This window comes from Oncorhynchus kisutch, linkage group LG6 (genome assembly GCF_002021735.2).
Source record: "Oncorhynchus kisutch isolate 150728-3 linkage group LG6, Okis_V2, whole genome shotgun sequence".
In the NCBI taxonomy this organism is placed as follows: domain Eukaryota; kingdom Metazoa; phylum Chordata; class Actinopteri; order Salmoniformes; family Salmonidae; genus Oncorhynchus; species Oncorhynchus kisutch.
The window spans coordinates 24,386,802-24,409,063 of record NC_034179.2 but is presented as its reverse complement, the minus strand read 5'-3'; the positions used below and the strand labels follow the sequence as shown (position 1 = coordinate 24,409,063).

The window sequence follows — 22,262 nt, the reverse complement described above, 5'->3', positions numbered from 1 at the left end:
GTGTAAATCAAGTCTCCGTATTAATGCACCTGCACTGTGATAGTCTCAGAGGTCCGTTAAAAGCGCAGAGAGCATCATGAAGAACAAGGAACACACCAGGCAGGTCCGAGATACTGTTTTGAAGAAGTTTAAAGCCGGATTTGGATACAAAAAGATTTCCCAAGCTTTAAACATCCCAAGGAGCACTGTGCAAGCGATAATATTGAAATGGAAGGAGTATCAGACCACTGCAAATCTACCAAGTCCTGGCCGTCCCTCTAAACTTTCAGCTCATACAAGGAGAAGACTGATCAGAGATGCAGCCAAGAGGCCCATGATCACTCTGGATGAACTGCAGAGATCTACAGCTGAGGTGGGAGACTCTGTCCATAGGACAACAATCAGTCGTATATTGCACAAATCTGGCCTTTATGGAAGAGTGGCAAGAAGAAAGCCATTTCTTAAAGATATCCATAAAAGGTGTCGTTTAAAGTTTGCCACAAGCCACCTGGGAGACACACCAAACATGTGGAAGAAGGTGCTCTGGTCAGATGAAACCAAAATTGAACTTTTTGGCAACAATGCAAAACGTTATGTTTGTTGTAAAAGCAACACAGCTCATCACCCTGAATACACCATCCCCACTGTCAAACATGGTGGTGGCAGCATCATGGTTTGGGCCTGCTTTTCTTCAGCAGGGACAGGGAAGATGGTTAAAATTGATGGGAAGATGGATAGAGCCAAATACAGGACCATTCTGGAAGAAAACCTGATGGAGTCTGCAAAAGACCTGAGACTGGGACGGAGATTTGTCTTCCAACAAGACAATGATCCAAAACATAAAGCAAAATCTACAAAGGAATGGTTCAAAAATAAACATATCCAGGTGTTAGAATGGCCAAGTCAAAGTCCAGACCTGAATCCAATCGAGAATCTGTGGAAAGAACTGAAAACTGCTGTTCACAAGTGCTCTCCATCCAACCTCACTGAGCTCGAGCTGTTTTGCAAGGAGGAATGGGAGAAAAAAAATCGGTCTCTCGATGTGCAAAACTGATAGAGACATACCCCAAGCGACTTACAGCTGTAATCGCAGCAAAAGGTGGCGCTACAAAGTATTAACTTAAAGGGGGCTGAATAATTTTGCACGACCAATTTTTCAGTTTTAGATTTGTTAAAAAAGTTTGAAATATCCAATAAATGTTGTTCCACTTCATGATTGTGTCCCACTTGTTGTTGATTCTTCACAAAAAAATACAGTTTTAAAGCCTGAAATGTGGCAAAAGGTCGCAAAGTTCAAGGGGGCCGAATACTTTCGCAAGGCACTGTAAATGTCTGTTTTATCTGTTTAAATTGTTTAACTTGGGTCAAACATTTCGGCTAGCCTTTCACATGCTTCCCACAATAAGTTGAGAGAATTTTGGCCCATTCCTCCTGACAGAGCTGGTGTAACTGAATCAGGTTTCAGTGAACTTCTGCCCACACATTTTCTATGGGATTGATGTCAAGGGCTTTGTGATGGCCACTCTAATATCTTAACTTTGTTGTCCTTAAGCCATTTTGCCACAACTTTGGAAGTATGCTTGGGGTCATTGTCCATTTGGAAGACCCATTTGCGACCAAGCTTTACTTCCTGACTGATGTCTTGAGACGTTGCTTCAATAAATCCACATAATGTTCTTTCCGCATGAAGCCATCTATTTTGTGAAGTGCACCAGTCCCTCCTGCAGCAAAGCACCCCCGCATGATGCTGCCACTCCTGGGCTTCACGGTTGGGATGGTGTTCTTCGGCATGCAAGCCTCCCCCTTTTTACTCCAAACATAACGATGGACATTATGGAACATAGTTCTATTTTTGTTTCATCAGACCAGAGGACATTCCTCCAAAAACTACGATCTTGGTCCCCATGTGCAGTTGCAAACCGTAGTCTGGCTTTTTTTATGGCGGTTTTGGAGCAGTGACTTCTTCCTTGCTGAGTGGCCTTTCAGGTTATGTCGATATAGGACTTGTTTTACTGTGGATAAAGATACTTTGTACCTGTTTCCTCCAGCATCGTCACATGGTCCTTTGCTGTTGTTCTAGGATTGATTTGCACTTTTCACACCAAAGTACATTCATCTCTAGGAGACAGAACACATCTCTTTCCTGAGCTGTATGATGGCTGTGTGGTCCCATGGTGTTTATACTTGTGTACTATTGTTTGTACAGATGAACATGGTGCCTTCAGGCATTTGGGAATTGCTCCCAAGGATGAACCAGATATGTGGAGGTCTACAATTTTTTTTCTGAGGTCTTGGCTTATTTCTTTTGATTTTCCCATGATGTCAAGCAAAGAGGCACTGAGTTTGAAGGTAGGCCTTGAAATACATCCATAGGTACACCTCCAATTGACTCAAATGATGTCAATTTGTTAACAAGAAATGTGTGGAATATTTGAAAAACAAGTTTTAATGACTCCTACCTAAGTGTATGTAAACTTCCAACTTCAACTGTATCTTTATTCACAAAGCTCCCAAATCGTCTGTTCTGTTGTCATGCAAATGGACTTCAACTTCAAACTCCATGCCACAGTCATGGCAAACAAATAGTGTCTACCTGTAGAGAGCTGGAGTTCTGAATAGTCATCTGTATCCTATGTATGTCAAACTGTACTGTATGAGTTTACATTTTCCTTGTTTGTCTGAATGGCCAAATTATATGTTGATATACAGTATGATCTCTGTTGAATGAAAAATTTAATATTGGTCTCTCTGGACTCTGTGGATGATATGTGGATCCTAAGGGACAGCCTCTGTCTGTGTCATTGTACAGCAGCAGTAAACGTCAGCTTTCAATGCCTGCCTGCCTTCACCTCTCAGAGGAAACGACTGTAAGTTATGTGGAGGAATGTTTTCACTGGAAACAGTAGCGGAGTAACCCATAAAACAAAGTGTGTGTGTTTTCCAGTATTGCTCTTCCCCTGCCTCCCTTACAATTGATAATAATCTTTACTTGCATAAATGTTATTAGGAGTATTTGGCCTTAAATCATAAGGCATTAACAGTGAAAAAAATAATGAAAAAGCAAAAACAGTTTTTTAGAAATGTTTACAATTTTATTAAAAAAATAAAACTGAAATATCACATTTACACAAGTATTCAGACCCTTTACTCAGTACTTTGTTGAAACACCTTGGGCAGTGATTACAGCCTTGAGTCTTCTTGGGTATGACACTACAAGCTTGGCACACTTGTATTTGGGGAGTGTCTCCCATTCTTCTCTGCAGATCCTCTCAAGCTCTGTCAGGTTGGATGGGAGCATTGCTGCACAGCTATTTTCAAGTCTCTCCAGAGATTTTTGATCGGGTTCATGTCAGGACTCTGGGCCACTCAAGGACATTCAGAGACTTGTCCCAAAGCCACTCCTGTGTTGTCTTGGCTGTGTGCTTAGGGTCGTTGTCCTGTTGGAAGGTGAACCTTTGCCCCAGTCTGAGGTCCTAAGCACTCTGTAGCAGGTTTTCATCAAGAATCTCTATGCACTTTGCTCTGTTCATCTTTCCCTCCGTTCATCTTTACCTCAATCCTGACCAGTTTCCCAGTTCCTGCCGCTGAAAAACATCCGCACCGCATGATGCTGCCACCATCAAGCTTCACTGTAGAGATCGTGCAAGGTTTCCTCCAGATATTACGCATGGCATTCAGGCCAAATACTTCAATCTTCTTTTCATCAGACCAGATAAGTGTCCTTTAGGTGCCTTTTGGCCAAATCCAAGCGTGCTGTAATGAGCCTTTTACTTCCGTCTGGCCACTCAGGCTTGATTGGTGGAGTGCTGCAGAGATGGGTGTTCTTCCCGGAAGGTTCTACCATCTCCACAGAGGAACCCCGGTGCTCTGTCAGAGTGACCATCGTTTTCTTGGTCACTTCCCTGACCAATGCCCTTCTTCCCGATTTCTCAGTTTGTCCGGGCAGCCAGCTCTAGGAAATGTCTTGGTCTTTTTTTATTTAATCCATTTAAGAATAAGGCTGTAATGTAATAAAATGTGGAAAAAGTCAAGGGGTCTGAATCATTTCCGAATGCACTGTCCCTCTTGTTGATGACTGACAAAGTACTACTATACACCATATATACAAAAGTATGTGGACGCCCCAGTAAATGAGTGGATTCGGCTATTTTAGACTCACCTATTGCTGACAGGTGTATAAAATCAGGCACACAGCCATGCAATCACAATAGACAAACATTGGCAGTAGAATGGCCTTACTGAAGAGCTCAATGACTTTCAACGTCATAGGATGCCACCTTTCCAACAAGTCAGTTTGTCAAATTTCTGCCCTGCTAGAGCTGCCCCTGTCGACTGTAAGTGCTGTTTTTGTGAACTGGAAATGTCTAGGAGCAACAATGGCTCAGCCATGAAGTGTTAGGCCACACAATCTTACAGAACGGGACCGCTGAGTGCTGAAGCGCATACCATATAAAAATCATCCTCAGTTGCAACACTCACGACCGAGTTCCAAACTGCCTCTGGAAGCAACGTCTGTACAAGAACTGTTCATCAGAAGCTTAATGAAATTTGTTTCCATGGACTAGCAGCCGCACACAAGACTAAGATTACCATGCGCAATGCCAAGCGTCGGAAATCTCGCCGCCATTGGTCTCTGGAGCAGTGGAAACGCGTTCCCTGGAGTGATGAATCCCGCTTCACCATATTGCAGTCTGACGGACAAATGAGGGTTTGGTGGATGCCAGGACAACGCTACCTGCCCAAATGCAAAGTGGAAACGGTAAAGTTTGGTGGAAGAGGAATGATGGTCTGGGGCTGTTTTTCATGGTTCGGGGTAGGCCCCTTAGTTCCAGTGAAGGGAAATGACAATGCCTCTGTGCACAAAGTGAGGGCCATACAGAAATGGTTTGTTGATCGGTGTGGAAGAACTTGACTGGCCTGCATAGAGCCCTGACTTCTACTCCACCGAACACCTTTGGGATTAATTGGAACACAGACTGCGAGCCAGTTCTAATTGCTCAACATCAGTGCCCGACCTCACTAATGCTCTTGTGACTGAATGGAAGCAAGTCCCTGCAGCAATGTTCCAACATCTAGTAGAAAGCCTTCCCAGAAGAGTGGAGGATGTTATAGCGGCAAAGGGAGGACCAACTCCATATTAATGCCCATGATTTTGGAATGAGATGTTTGACGAGCTGGTGTCCACATCCATGTAGTGTATGTGATATACAGTGTGAGAAGGCATTGAGCTATAAGAAATGAACAGAGAGAGGGGCCAGGCCTGAGAACTCTTTCTTTGCTGCTCCATTCAATTTATGTAATGCCAGATTCTCTTCTTCCACTGTACGCTGCCAACGCCCTCTCCTAATCCCCTTCCTCCTCATTCCCCTTTCTCTCTCTCTCTCTCTTTATATCCCTCTCTCCTGCTCTCCTCACTCACTCTCAATCCCTCTCTCTCTCTATTTCTATCCCTTTCTCTCTTTTTCTCCCACCTATCTCTCTCAATTTATTTTATTTCCATCACTCTGGTTCTCTCATCCTCCGTTGGTTCGTTGGTCGGATGTGAGTTGTGCTGGTGTAGAAGGGCATGAGTGGAGGAGATGAAAGCGTGGGTTACACAACCCTTTTAGCTAGCTTTAATGTGTCTCATCCCTTTACGACGGTGCACACATCACATCACCAGGATTAGGGTGTCAGAAAGACCAGACAGACAGGGGCTGACGAGCCGCATAGGGGATTCGCCATGGCTCATCTACACGTACGCAATACACACATGCACGCACGCAAGAACACACACACGCACACACCCTGGTATGGCAAAGGAGAAATCAACAAGAATCCAGTCTCAGATGTATGGGTCATGTTATAAGCCCCACATATATCCACTCATCACTTTCTGGAGGAGAGTTTGTCCTTTGCTGTCACAGTGTGAATGACTTGAACCCAATATAGCCTTTTCACTGTGCTGACGTTCAAATGGATTTACAGATGTGTTTAGTACCAGCAAGCCTTTGATGAGGCCAAGTTTTAGCTCTCAATTCTCTGATCCCCTCTCTCTGTGCTGAGAGTGTTGCCCACAGAGAGAGAGAGATAGTATATCACAAAAGTGAGTACACCCCTCACATTTTTGTAAATATTTTAGTATATCTTTTCATGTGACAACACTGAAGAAATGACACTTTGCTACAATGTAAAGTAGTGAGTGTACAGCTTGTATAACAGTGTACATTTGCTGTCCCCTCAAAATAACTCAACACACAGCCATTAATGTCTAAACCGCTGGCAACAAAAGTGAGTACACCACTAAGTGAAAATGTCCAAATTGGGCCCAAAGTGTCAATATTTTGTGTGGCCACCATCATTTTCCAGCACTGCCTTAACCCTCTTGGGCACGGAGTTCACCAGAGCTTCACAGGTTGCCACTGGAGTCCTCTTCCACTCCTCCATGACGACATCACGGAGCTGGTGGATGTTAGACACCTTGCACGCCTCCACCTTCCGTTTGAGGATATCCCACAGATGCTCAATAGGGATTAGGTCTGGAGACATGCTTGGCCAGTCCATCACCTTTACCCTCAGCTTCTTTAGCAAGGCAGTGGTCGTCTTGGAGGTGTATTTGGGGTCGTTATCATGTTGGAATACTGCCCTGCGGTCCAGTCTCCGAAGGGATTAGATCATGCTCTGCTTCAGTATGTCACAGTACATGTTGGCATTCATGATTCCCTCAATGAACTGTAACTCCCCAGTACCGGCAGCACTCATGCAGCCCCAGACCATGACAATCCCACCACCATGCTGGACTGTATGCAAGACACACTTCTCTTTGTACTCTGAACCAAATAAGTTTATCTTGGTCTCATCAGACCACAGGACATGGTTCCAGTAATCCATGTCCTTAGTCTGCTTGTCTTCAACAAACTGTTTGTGGGCTTTCTTGTGCATCATCTTCAGAAGAGGCTTCCTTCTGGGACGACAGCCATGCAGACCAATTTGATGCAGTTTACGGCGTATGGTCTGAGCACTGACAGGCTGACCCCCCACCCCTTCAACCTCTGCTGCAATGCTGGCAGCACTCATACATCTATTTCCCAAAGACAACCTCTGTATATGATGCTGAGCACGTGCACTCAACTTCTTTGGTCGACCATGGCGAGGCCTGTTCTGAGTGGAACCTGTCCAGTTAAACCGCTGTATGGTCTTGGCCACCGTGCTGCAGCTCAGTTTCAGCAATCTTCTTATAGCCCAGGCCATCTTTATGTAGAGCAACATTTCTTTTTTTCAGATCCTCAGAGAGTTCTTTGCCATGAGGTGCCATGTTGAACTTCCAGTGACCAGTCAGTATGAGGGAGTGTGAGAGCGATGACACCAAATTTAACACACCTGCTCCCCATTCACACCTGAGACCTTGTAACACTAACGAGTCACATGACACCGGGAGGGAAAATGACTAATTGGGCACAATTTGGACATTTTCACCTAGGGGTGTACTCACTTTTGTTGCCAGCGATTTAGACATTAATGGCTGTGTGTTTAGTTATTTTGAGGGGACAGCAAATTTACACTGTTATACACTCACTACTTTACATTGTAGCAAAGTGTCATTTCATCAGTGTTGTCACATGAAAAGATATACTCAAATATTCACAAAAATGTGAGGGGTGTACTCACTTTTGTGATATACTGTATATATCAGTTTCATGCTGCCAGTATAACCAGGGGCTTTAGCTGGGTGAGGGTGCACCGGTACTCAGGTAACCAACTTTCCAAACATCAGGTGGATTAATATATATATGTGTGTGCAGCATGTGTTTGCCATGGGACTGTCTTTTAGGAGAAGAGGAATGATTTATCTGCTTCATCTGAGATGAAGATGTAATTCAGATCACTCTCTGAGGGATGAATAGGAATTCCTGTAGTGGTGTTAGCAGTGTGTTTCTGGTGTATATTGTGGGGGTATTTATGATTCTCAGCTAATCCATGTATGCTGATTCGTACATACAGTACTCTTACCATATCTTTGTTTTATTGGATTTACCTCACCTCAGTTTACATGTCGGTGGATGGGCTTAATGGCTGCTGGTCTGCCCTGGTGTGTGTGTGGAGCAGCTGCATCTCCTGAAGCGCTCTCTCTCTCTCTCTCTTTCTCTCTCTCCCGAGACCCCAGTGCAGAGAGAGATAGCATGGAGGAGGAAAAAATATGGACCACGGCAGGGAGGCTGGGGGGGGGAGAGGTCAGGACAGAGATTGTGAGAATGCGGGGATTGGAGCTCCGTTGGGATTTGAAAACATCTGAATCCAAAGGGGAAGGAAGGTGAGGTATGGTATCCATATATGCAGGTTTTTCTCATCTCCAAGCCCTGGGATATTTTAGTCTATGCAGTCAGGGTTAGGTCTGAGTTTAAATTAATGTATTTGAAGCACTGAAAGCACCACTACCACAGACTGTTGAGTTGAGATTTCTCAGTGTTTTTTGTTCTCTGCTAGGAATATGTGCTCTGCCAGTGTCCTAGTCATCCCAACAAGATTGCTGCCATCATATAACACTCTGAAAGCATAGTACAACCTATAATATCAGGGTTTGCACTGCATGCACATAGTCTCTCTCTCTCTCTTCCTCACTTCCTCACTTCCTCCCTCCTCCTCCCTTCCTCTGTGGTGTGGTGTGGTGTGGTGTGGTGATGACCTGCATATGGCATAACACACCACAGAGAGCAGCCTCCCTGGTAACCACAGCGCCCAGCCAGAGAGTAGTCTCCAGGGAGCATCATTAGAGAAGCATGCTACCCTGCTCATGCTCTGTTTATGAAATCATATGCTGACCAAGGCTGATTCCTCTGCTTATGCTGAATAAACAAAATAATAAGGTTTACCGAATTGACTTATAAAATGTGCAGTTTACATGAATGTTGCATATAAATCTTGTAGATTATACATAATTATGTAACTACAAAAAATACTGGAGTGGTGTCATTTACATAGTTGGTGAAATATTGTGTTGTTTACATAGTTGGTGAAATATCCAACTCTGCAGTTTTTGTTACAAAGAGAATCATCAGATTGTTTGTTTTAGTACTGCCCATATGTAGCTTGTTTTTGGTTGCAGGTAGGGCTGAATAATTGCAACATTTAGTTGGAGCTAAGTCTTAAAGTAATGATGGACTGTTGTTTCTCTTTTCTTATTTGAGCTGTTCTTGCCAAAATATGGACTCAAAATATGGACTCTTTTACCAAATAGGGCTATCTTCTATATAACACCCTACCTTGTCACACCACAACTGATTGGCTCAAACGCATTAAGAAGGAAATAAATTCCACAAATTAACTTAATTCCAGGTGGACTACCTCATGAAGCTGGTTGAGTGAATGCCAAGAGTGTGCAAAGCTGTCATCAAGGGAAAAGGTGGCTACTTTGAAGAATCTAAAATCTAAAATACATTTTGTTTTGTTTAACACATTTTTGGTTGCTACATGATTCCATATGTGTTGTTTCATAGTTTTGATGTCTTCACTATTATTCTACAATGTACAACATTTTAAAAATAAAGGAAAACCCTTGATAAGTAGGTGTGTCCAAACTTTTGACTGGTACTGTATATATTTCAAATAATATACAGTGCATTTGGAAAGTATTCAGGCCCCTTCCCCTTTTCCACATTTTGTTACATTACAGCCTTATTCTAAAAGGTATTAAATAAAACATTTTCCCCATCACTCTACACAATAAATGTATATATAAAAAAAAACGGATACCTGATTTATGAGACTCGAATTTGCATGTTGTTTCCAATGATCATCTTGAGATGTTTCTACAACTTGGAGTCCACCTGTGGTAAATTCAATTGATTAGACATGATTTGGAAATGCACACACCTGTCTATATAAGGTCCCACAGTGCATGTCAGAGCAAAAACCAAGCCATGAGGTCGAAGACAGGATTGTGTTGACGCACAGATCTGGAGAAGGTTACAAACATTTTTTCTGCGGCATTGAAGGTTCCCAAGAACACAGTGGCCTCCATCATTCTTAAATGGAAGAAATTTGGAACCACCAAGACTCTTCCTAGAGCTCGCCACCTGGCCAAACTAAGCAATCGGGGGAGAACGGTATTGGTCAGGGAGGTGACCAAGAACGTGATGGTCACTCTGACAGAGCTCCAGATTTCCTTTGGGGAGATAGGAGAACCTTCCAAAAGAACAACCATCTCTGCGGCAATCCACCAATCAGGCCATTATTGTAGCCAGACAAAAGCCTCTCCTCAGTTAAAGGCACATGACAGCCCACTTGGAGTTGTCCAAAAGGCACCTAAAGTACTCTCAGACAATGAGAAACAATATTCTCTGGTCTGATGAAACCAAGATTGAACTATTTAGCCTGAATGCCATGCGTCACATCTGGAGGAAACCTGCCACCATCCCTACGGTAAAGCATAGAGGTGGCAGCATCATGTTGTGGGGATGTTTTTCAGTGGCAGGGACTGGGAGACTAGTCAGGATCGAGGGAAAGATGAACAGAGCAAAGTCCTTGATGAAAACCTGCTCCACAGCGCTCAGATTGGGGCGACGTTTCACCTTCCAACAGGACAATGAACCTAAGCACACAGCTAAGTCAACGCAGGTGTAGCTTCGGGACAAATCTCTGAATGTCTGAGTGGCCCAGCCAGAGCCCGGACTTGAACCCAATCTAACATCTCTGGAGAGACCTGAAAATAGCTGTGCGGCGATGCTCCCCATCTAACCTGACAGCGCTTGAGAGGATCTACAGAGAAGAATGGGATAAACTCCCCAAATACAGGTGTGCCAAGCTTGTAGCGTCATACCCAAGAGACTGTAATCACTGCCAAAGGTGCTTTAACAATGTACTGAGTAAAGGGTCTGAATACTTTTGTAAATGTGATATTTCCCTTTTAAAAGTTTTTTTAGACACTTGCCCAAACATCAAAAAACATGTTTTTGCTTTTACAGTATGGGGTATTGTGTGTAGATTGATTAGGGGGGGGAATCATTTGATCAATTTTAGAATAAGGCTGTAACATAACAAAATGTGGAAAAAGTCAAGGAGTCTGAATACTTTCAGAATGTACTGTATATATTTACAAAAAATATATATGGGTATTGGAAATGATGCACACAATTACACTGATAGAGGCCACAAAAAGGCTGATCTACCCTCAACAACAAAAAAACAGAGAGATAAAATTTATAAATATTGTGTGTCACGGGCATCGTAAGAAGTGGACCAAGGTGCAGCGTGGTAAGCGTACATATTCCTTTTTATTAGAATGTCACTAACAAAACCAATAAACAATACAAACCGACCGTGAAGCTCAACAGGGCTATGATGTCTCTAACGAAGTTAACTACACACACTGAAACGAGGGAAAAAGGGCTACCTAAGTATGATTCCCAATCAGAGACAACGATAGACAGCTGTCCCTGATTGAGAACCATACCCGGCCAAAACAAAGAAATACCAAAACATAGAAAATAGAATGCCCACCCAAATCACACTCTGACCGACATAAAAAGCTCTCTAAGGTCAGGGCGTGACATTGTGTTATTTCTAAGCATCCAAAAAGTGGGTTTTTGTAGCTGTAGTTTCAACATACTGTAGTTCTCTGACTTTCACCATGGCACAGCCTTGCCAACGCATCTGTGTTATGCCATAAAATGAAGTGGCCAAGCTGTAAAGTATAGTGTAGGCTGTGATTTATGTAGCTTAATGTACAGTACATGTGTATTTGCAGTAGAGGGGTAACTTTAGAGCTCTCTGAGGGAGGAAGCAGGCAGGCTGTGCTGAGAGAAAGACTGTGAAGGGAGAGTTTGTTTGGCCAAGACGTGTCATACTGTACCTAATGCAGTCTCTACATCCCTACAGGACATGGGTTTGATGTCTCGGTACCCCTGTAGTTTAGGCTCGGGATCCTTTTATGTAGGAAGAGGTAGGGGTGCAGTGTATGGAGGGGAAGTGGGGGGTATAGTATGTGGTGAAGTTTCGTGGGGCCCAGGGTTGAAACATTTCTCTCTTGGCCAATGTGCTTTCCTGCCTCTCCACAACCCTCCAATCAAAATACAGGGTTTATTTATTTAAACTGAGGTGCCAAGTCTGTCAAAAAGTCTACCCACTGGTCAAGCAGAGCAGACCACCAGTTCCCCAGTCCTCAAATCCTGATGAGAACAGTTTTGCAGGGGAAAATAAACACTGCTAGATCAATGGGCCGTGTGTGTGTGTGTGTGCGTGCATGTGCGCAAGCTTGTGTGTCTCTCTCTGTGTTTGACTGGGTGGGGATGTTAATGTGGAGTTGTACAGCTAGTTTGGAGAGCAGTAGATTGGCCACTGATTGCTTTGGGCTCTAGTTCAATCAGGCTGTGAGGAACCCTTTCCCTCCCCCTCCTTGAGTTATTTGGCAGTATGACCGGTGGCACCATGTCAGCACCAACTGGTGCAGCACACAGCCATGCAGGGAGGCCATCTGCTAGTGGGACACAAGATGGTACTGGAACATGGTACGCTATAGACACAGGGAAAACACTAGGAAGATGCAGGGAACAGTACACTATAGACACAGGGAACAGTACACTATAGACACAGGGAACAGTACACTATAGACACAGGGAACAGTACACTATAGACACAGGGAAGACACAGGGAACAGTACACTATAGACACAGGGAAGACACAGGGAACAGTACACTATAGACACAGGGAAGACACAGGGAACAGTACACTTTAGACACCGTGAAGACACGGGGAACAGTACACTATAGACACAGGGAATAGTACACTATAGACACGGGGAACAGTACACTATAGACACAGGGAAGACACAGGGAACAGTACACTATAGACACAGGGAACAGTACACTATAGACACAGGGAACAGTACACTATAGACACAGGGAAGACACAGGGAACAGTACACTATAGACACAGGGAAGACACAGGGAACAGTACACTATAGATACAGGGAAGACACAGGGAACAGTACACTATAGACACGGGGAAGACACAGGGAACAGTACACTATAGACACAGGGAAGACACAGGGAACAGTACACTGTAGAATCAGGGAAGACACAGGGAACAGTACACTATAGAAACAGGGAAGACACAGGGAACAGTACACTATAGAAACAGGGAAGACACAGGGAACAGTACACTATAGACACAGGGAAGACACAGGGAACAGTACACTATAGACACAGGGAAGACACAGGGAACAGTACACTGTAGAATCAGGGAAGACAGGCTCTACATTCCCCGGTGATGAAGTGGCAGTGCTTTTAACTAACAATGTGTTAAAATTAGGTTATTATAAAATAGCTAGTTGAGAACTGCAGAGGGCGGCAGGGTAGCCTAGTGGTTAGAGCGTTGGACCAGTAACCGAAAGGTTGCAAGTTCGAATCCCTGAGCTGACAAGGTACAAATCTGTCGTTCTACCCCCGAACAGGCAGTTAACCCACTGTTCCTAGGCCGTCATTGAAAATAAAGGTACTTTTTTTTTTTTTTTACAAAAAAAACAACAAAAAAAATGTTCCTTGGGCAAGTTATCACCTCTCTATTTAAGGCCTGGTGAAGTCACCTTACATGGCAGCTTGGTTGACAGCAGGGTACACTAGATCAATGTTAATATTTTACTGTATTACAAAATCAACTCCATATAGTTGGACAAAGACTGTAATGCAATTGGTCCAGAGTGGCCAATATCTGTTTTCTCCACAGACTGGAAGAGGATAGATACTGTACACAAACTCCTGCTTGATGGGCCAAATGTTTCCGCCCTAACGTTTTTTGAGGTCTCTACCAAGTGTTGCATGACCAGCAGGTGTGTGTGTGTGTGTTCTGTAATCTGTATGTATTTATACAGGCCTCCTTGCCCAGCGTGTGCACTGGGGGGTAGCTCATTCATTTCTAACGGAATCTCAGTGTGGCTGGCTGCCCATTGTATGACAAGGCTGTCTGAGGTAGTGACAGGTGCTCAACTAGACTCCTGGCCCTAAACCCAGGCTCTGCTCACCATCACACAGTCACACACTAGGTGGTTGGAGAACCACAACTACTATTGGCAGCCGCTGTCTTTTAAACTACAACTTACTGTAATTATAAAGTATTCCAACTTGGAGTGATAGCCTAATTGAAACAAGGATGAGAGGAGGTAGTGTCAAGTTGTTCTAGTCATACCTACAAAGACATGACCAAATAGTTTTAACAAAATGGTGCAACCAGTTTCACAGAAGGTCGGCATTCACAGGAAAAGGATAAAGAAGACAAAATGGAGGGAAGAGGCAAGATTAGGGTGGGCTGTGTTTAGTGGTTTGGTTACCCCGTGGCCCCTCTGGCTAACACATGCTCTGATGTATTGGGATGAAGAGGGACTGTGCTTTGTGGTGTGGGCCCCTGTCTGCAGGGCCACAGTGTGCCCTGTCTGCCTGTGTTGAGAGGATTACTGCTGCAATGAGTATGCTCCTGCTCTATCCTCAGGCTGGGAGTGAAGAGGAGAGAACGAGAGGCTCCATCGGGCCCAGCAGTCAGACGGAATCAAATCCAGGGTTAAGACACCGTGTCCAGGGGGCTCCGCCTTTGAAGTGGGCTGTGGGATTCTTCTCTGGAGCGAGGGATCAGATGGCGAGAGGGAGGGAGAGAGTAGGAGGTGCAGGGTTCAGCTCAACGGACAGGCCTGCAGGCTAGCTGGGATAGCTTAAATATGTTAGCGCTCCTTGCAGAGCACAGAGCTCCACTAACGCACAGTCACTGAGCTCTCCCTCTGCTCCCATTCCATCGGTCTTCCTCTCTGTTTCTCTATCTCTCGCTTTCTCCCTCTTCCTTTCTTTCTCCCTCCCCGTCAACACTCTCCCTCATTCTCTCCCTCCTTTATCTCCCTCTATTTCTGCATGCCAGTAGAGGTTGTAGTATGGAGCCTGCTGGTTTGGAGGATTTAAGAGTAGAAAGCGGTGTCAGGTACACTGGTTCAAGGAAAGAGACTGTCAGGATTACTTTACAAAAATACTGCAGAGGAGGAATTACGTGGGGCTGATGGATGAGAGGGAGAGCCAATGTGATATAAGGAAGAGGGAGGATGTGGAGAAGAGTGAGAAAGAGAGGGAGAAAACTAGTTTAGCAGATTGTGTGGTGTGTGTGCATGTGGATTATCCTGCAAAATCTCCTAATGTTCTTAGCAACTTAAAGTAACTGTCCAGTGAAAATCTAACTTTTAAAAGTTAATATTTTGTTAATAATGTTGTCCTATACTCGTAAAACATACCTATACTCGTAAAACATACATTTGAGAAAACTCACTTCAAAAACCCCATCTCAAACAGACCATTTAAAAAATGCTTGCTTTTCCTCATAAAGGATGATGTCATCCTACTGAGGAGGATGAGCTGGCCAATCAGCAGTCTACTCTCATTAATAATTTTCATGACCAGTTTGCCCAAACCACACCATTCCAACACATAAAAGCTGTTTTCAACCTATTTAACTACCATTTAACTCATATTGCAATTAATTATAGGTAATGTTTCATAGATATCTGGAAACACTGAACAGTTACTTTAACGACAATGCTTAAAACATCAGTTCCACCAGGTTGTTTGTGCGCTAACTAATCATGCTTTTACAACACTCCAAAGCTAGGAGACTCTTTACACAGAAAGGGAAGGGGAAAGTGATACCTAGCAGTTGCACTTCCACATGTAACCCATCCCTTCTGAATCAGAGAGGTGCGGGGGGCTGCATTAATCGACATCATCAGCACTTGGGAAGCAGCTGTTGTTAGGGTTTTTTCCAACTGGGATTTGAACCAGCAACTTTTCGGTTACTTTCCCAACACTCTTAACCGCTAGGCTACCTAGAGTTCTCATGGTTCAGTTTTTGTTCCTGTCTCAAGTAAATGCAGCCATGTTTTTGTGTCCCACAAGGCATTCCTTTTATCATGCAACATGGGAACAGCTGTTTCTCATCAGGCCCCAGTCACTTAGCCAATAAGCTATCCAGCAGGTCAGTCATGTGCAGGCCTTTAGACTGCCTGTAGTCAGCCAGTGTTCTCCTTGGTCGCTGGATCAGATCAGAGGGGCCGGGGTGATCACATGTGAGACCGAAAGAGTCAGGCCAAAATGTATCCAATTAGAGGGTCATCCCAATTTGTTCTCCCATGTCCACGCTGCTCATCAGGCATCTCACCCTCCAGCGAGGCGGTCTGCCTGAGAGGAGAGAGCTGGGCATCTGGGAGTGATTACCCATGCTGTACTTTCTCATTGTTTCGTGTTTGCTTTCTGTGAGGCTGAGCGCTGGGCTCTGCTCTCTCTCTCTCTCCCTGTTCTGTTGGCTGGGCTCCCCTGGCCTGGCGTGTTCAGGGTTTAATCCTGTGTTATTTATGACTGGTAATGTTGGACAGAGTTGGCTGGTACGCAGGCCAAATTAGCACAATTTAGATGCTTCATCAGGAGCAGGAGTCTGCTCAGGGATACGTAAAGAGAGATGCAAAAATATTCCCCTCTCGCACTCTCTATAGTTCTCTCGGTCTCTGTCTCATTCTCTCTCTATTTTTGTTTTGCTCTCATTTTCTCTCTCTCTCGTGCTCTCAAATTTTCTCTCTTTCTATTTCCCCCCCATCCATCCCCCTCTCCATCTCTCTCTTTACCTCTCTCTCGCCATCTCTGTCTTTGACTCTCTCTCGCCATCTCTCTCTTTACCTCTCTCTCGCCATCTCTGTCTTTGCCTCTCTCTCTCCATCTCTGTCTTTACCTCTCTCTCGCGATCTCTGTCTTTGCCTCTCTCTCGCCATCTCTGTCTTTGCCATCTGCATTCACTGCATCTCATCTTCTCCCATTTACAATTTCAGCAGGGGCCCTGCTAGTGTGTCTAGATCTAAGATTACACCAGTGTACATTTTGGAGCATGTTGTGGGGTCTGGAGTCCTGTCCCACTAACCACATCTGTGTTCCTTGTGATGCTGCTGGGAGCTGGCAGCCAGAGGAGACAGGAAAGGATTGTTTGTGGCCCACGACTGGAAAACTGACCATTCTGCCTGCCATTTTGGGGGAGATGTGAGTTTTCTTTGTATCCAGTTCAGCCTGTGCCTCACATGTGGAGAGTTGAGGAATTGCGGTGGTAGTTTTCCATTTTCTCCCGGCAGAGCTCAGTGTTCTCTGAGTCTCTCCTGTCTGGGCTGGTTTGCACTGCTGTGTGGTAGCAGCTCCCCGTCTTCATTACTGTCACAGCCATTAGGACACACCGACAAGACTGCCAGCCATGGTCTTCTAATATGACGTCTCAGCAGCTGTTCCCAATATCCCTCATTCTCTAAGTTAACATACAGTACCAGTCAAAAGTTTGGACACACCTACTCATTCAAGGGTTTTTCTTTATTTGTACTATTTTCTACATTGTAGAATAATAGTGAAGACATCAAAACTATGAAATAAACACATATGGAATCATGTAGTAACCAAAAAAGTGTTAAACAAATAAAATTGTATATTTTATATTTGAGATTCTTCAAAGTAGCCACCCTTTGCCTTGATGACAGCTTTGCACACTCTTGGCATTCTCTCAACCAGCTTCAAATGGAATGATTTTCCAACAGTCTTGAAGGAGTTCCCACATATGCTGAGCACTTATTGGCTGCTTTTCCTGCAGTCCAACTCATCCCAAACCATCTCAATTGGGTTGAGGTCGGGTGATAGTGGAGGCCAGGTCATCTAGTGATAGTGGAGGCACTCCATCCTTCTTGGTCAAATTGACCATACACAGCCCAGAGGTGTGTTGTGTCATTTTTCTGTTGAAAAACAAATGATAGTCCCGCTATGCTGTGGTAACCATGCTGGTTAAGTGTACCTTGAATTCTAAATAAATCACAGACAGTGTCACCAGCAAAGCACTCCACACCATCACACCTCCTCCTCCATGCTTCCCGGTGGGAACTACATATGCGGAGATCATCTGTTCATCTACTCTACGTTTCACAAAGACATGGCATTGGAACCAAAAATATCAATTTTGGACTCATCAGACCAGAGGACAGATTTCCACCGGTCTAATGTCCATTCCTCGTATTTCTTGGCCCAAGCAAGTCTCCTCTAATTATTGGTGTCCTTTAGTAGTGCTTTCTTTGCAGTAATTTGACCACGAAGGCCTGATTCATGCAGTCTCTTCTGAACAGTTGATGTTGAGATGTGTATTTTACTTGAACTCTGTGAAGCATTTATTTGGGCTGCAATCTGAGGTGCAGTTAACTCTAATGAACTTATCCTCTGCAGCAGAGGTAACGCTGGGTCTTCCTTTCCTGTGGCAGTCCTCCAGTGAGCCAGTTTCATCATAGCACATCATGTTTTTTGCGACTGCACTTGAAAAAACGTTCAACCTTCTGGTATTTTCCGCATTGACTGACCTTCATGTCTGTCGTTTATCTTTGCTTATTTGAGCTGTTCTTGCCATAATTTGGACTTTTACCAAATAGGTCTATCTTCTGTATACCACGCCTACCTTGTCAAAACACAACTGATTGGCTCAAACACATTAAGAAGGAAATAAATTCCACAAATTAACTTTTAACATTGCACACCTGTTAATTGAAATGCATTCCAGGTGACTACCTCATGAAGCTGGTTGAGAGAATGCCAAGAGTGTGCAAAGCTGTCATCAAGGCAAAGGGTGGCTACTTTGAAGAATCTCAAATAAAAATATATTTTGAAATTGTTTAACACTTTTTTGGTTACTACATGTTTCCATATGTGTTATTTAATAGTTTTGATGTCTTCATTATTAGTCTAAAATGTAGAAAACAGTAAAAAATAAAATAAAGAAGAGTCCTTGAATGGGTAGGTGTGTCCAAACTTTTGACTGGTACTGTATATACTGTATATGCACTGTATAAGGGAGGCGGAATAAATGGCCTGACTTGCCATGAGTGCTAGTGGCTGTTAATGAAAGCGCTGTAACGGATGGAGAGGGACTGGGAGTTGAAGGTTAGGGGCGCAGAAGGGAGGTTCGGTACGATGTTCCTGAATCCAGAAAAGCCAAGGCTTCTCGCTCACTGTCAAACACTTTAATAAGCATTTGCTACTGGTACTACTCTTTCCCTCTCTGCCTGTCTCCTACTTTGTCTTTATATATCCCTTTATTTTGCTTTCCTACAACCTGTGATTTGGGAGGTTAAAGACATGCTCCGGAACTTTGGCAACGTCTAAGTATTTTTGAAACTTCGCACAATGGGCTGGATGTGTCAATGTGCAGTATGATGTAGTACCCAATTTTCAGGGTCCAGTTTTGGCTTGTGAGCGCAACTTTCAGAACTACTGTCCCAAAAAATTATACAGAAGTACTGGATTATCCCTTTTGGCTGTCCAAAATGATGTGTTGTCTGTCTGGGCTTGGGGCTGTAAATGTCAGAGGTCCAAAGTGTACTTCACCCTAATGTAATTACCCCCTCGGTCAGTGTTGTTGCTCTTAGAGCTACACTAAACTGAATTTGCCTTCACAGCTGCAGTAAAACATAGCAGTGACAGATAACTGAGAATTTGACCTAGAAGAATCAATAGCAAATCATTCCAGTAAAAATGGTAAACAGCATTCCATTCAGTTGTCTCAGGTAAACACTCTGTTATTCAGTGGGACTCTAGCTGGTATAATTCTGATGTCACACATGTATTTGTCATCAGGCTCCCGTGGCCACTAACATTATAGTCTATTTTGACAGACCTACATAATTTTGCTGCACCGATAAGGGTGTAGCGTCGCAAGCAACGTGAGTGAGTATGCAAATTCTATTCATACCCAAATGTCAGGCAATTCTGTGATTACTCTCATTTGCATACATCACTGGTGGTTTGCATAGATGGACTTTTACAACATGCATGTTCCCTTGATAACCACCAACTGTTAAATATGACAGTTAGACATTCTGGAAGACTCTAGAAAGTTGTTTTGTGATGAGTTCATGTAAAATTCATTATTCACTTTTTAGTGTGCACACATATTCAACCTAGACACAGAGGAATGTCTTACAATACAGTACAATGTAACATAATGTCATATTGTGTAATGAAATAAAATACAGTGCCTGGTACTGAAATGTAATGTGCTGCAATGTAATCTATGCAGTGAAATGTAATGTAATGTAATCTGGTTTGGGGAGACAGTGTTGATTAAATGCTGGCAGCGAGGGGACTGGGGAGAAGGGAGGGGGGCATCATTAACTGTATTGGGAATAGAGCCTGCCAGCTTGTAGTCCTAAAACCTGGAAATAAGATACATCTGGTTTGTTCAGCCATTCCTATGGGGAAAATGAACGGGGAAAGATTAGGGTTTTGGGATAAACGCTGAAAATAAGGTCTGAGGTTAACACAGGCTTATGAGATCTTATACGTTTTGTTCTATGAGATAATATCAGTCAGTTAACATGACCTTTATGCATTATGAAGCCTTTATGTGCTTTTTTAAATGAAGTAAATGCTTCAATGCTTTATTTCCGGCATTCATCCAACAAGCATACAAAAACTGCATTCATTTTCCTATAGGCTTTTTCCAATGAACCATGGCGGAGTTAGTGCCTACAAAACGACACCATTACTATTGCTCTCTATAGAATGAAAAGAGCTGCGGAGAAGGGAGGGACAATTTCTCCAATTTATGAGAGCATGATGTCCCTCAGGGTGTAGTCGCTAACTCGCTGTACATTCATCCACAACGGGCTGGGAAGACAATGACTGGGACTCTGGGATTGACTGAAACATCCTGGACTGGGCTGAAATAGCTGCTCTATTTGTTCTACTCTTCTCCTTTCGTCCTCTCTTCTCTTCCCATCTCTTCTCTTCTCTTATATTCTCTTCTCTTCCCATATTTTCTCTTATTTTCCCATCTCTTCTCTAGGCCTCTGTTAGCTAGGTCAGTACGGCAGTATGTTCATCCCTTCTTCAAGTCCAATCAGTGTCTAAATATCACCAGGAGCAGATACAGTAGCTACAGTAACTCATTGTCTCAGTAGTCAAAACAGAGCCTCACACAAACGTATGATACCATTACCACTCCCCTCCACAGCCGTATATATTCGCTAACTACCATTACACTGTAATTGTGTCAGGCTGTTAAAGATCATCAAGGACAACAACCACCCGAGCCACTGCCTGTTCACCCCGCTATCATCCAGAAGGCGAGGTCAGTACAGGTGCATCAAAGCTGGGACCGAGAGACTGAAAAACAGCTTCTATCTCAAGGCCATCAGACTGTTTACCAAAGTTACAGGAATCTTCAGCAATTTAGGTAATTAACAGAAAATCTACGGCAATCTATCGTAACTTTGGTAATTTATACTTGAATAAAACTTGTTTTATTCATACAGAGTATTCATTTTTATATCTGCGTCCATATTGTCCACGAGTTTCTAGTAGATAGACTATATGGTTCAACAGAAAATAATCTAATCAAAAATTGCATTATTTACAGTTAACTCTGCAACTCTTCCAACTATTGACTTTTTTCACAACTGTTTGAGGCCGAAACATTGACAACAAATGCATACTGACATGGTAAGATTGTAAGGGATTTCCTCCTCTTCTTCCGAAGAGGAGAGGTGAAAAGGATCGGAGGACCAATATGCGGCGTGGTAAGTGTCCATGGTTCTTATAAGAAATAGTACACATGAACAACTGAATACAAAAACAATAAACGTGGAATGAACGAAACCCAAAACAGTACCGTGTGGTGAAAAACACAGACACGGAAACAAACACCCACAAACACACAGTGAAACCCAGGCTACCTCAGTATGATTCTCAATCAGAGACAACTAATGACACCTGCCTCTGATTGAGAACCATACTAGGCCGAAACATAGAAATCCCCAAATCATAGAAAAACAAACATAGACTGCCCACCCCAACTCACACCCTGACCATACTAAATAATGACAAAACAAAGGAAATAAAGGTCAGAACGTGACAAAAATAAATAAAATGTGCAAGTAAAGGATATTTCATGCTGAAACCCTCATATTGAATACCAACGTTATTCACTAAGTTGATGGTTTATATTTAAGATAATGTTTTACAGCTTTGTCATGACATGTTTTCTTTAAAATCATGTTATTTCATATATTTTACATGTGATAAAGCCACACAGAGGGCCAGAGATAATTAAAGACACCTTTGATAATCTGAAGTACCCAAAAGGGATTATAGATGTCTTGTGATAGATTACATAAAATACTTGAATGATACCAAAATTCGGGAAGGTTACTGGTAAACTTCTAAAGTTTCCAGTAATATACCCTCCCTTTGCAACCATATGTATAATGTATCGAGATGTTG

At 43.4% G+C, this 22,262-nt stretch overlaps 1 protein-coding gene across 4 annotated transcripts in view; it reads left to right on the top strand.

The window, feature by feature from the left end:
• LOC109892551 (roundabout homolog 1-like) overlaps positions 1-22,262 on the top strand; it is a 171,241-nt gene that overhangs the window by 106,355 nt on the left and 42,624 nt on the right. The gene's annotated exons all lie outside the window — the stretch shown is intronic.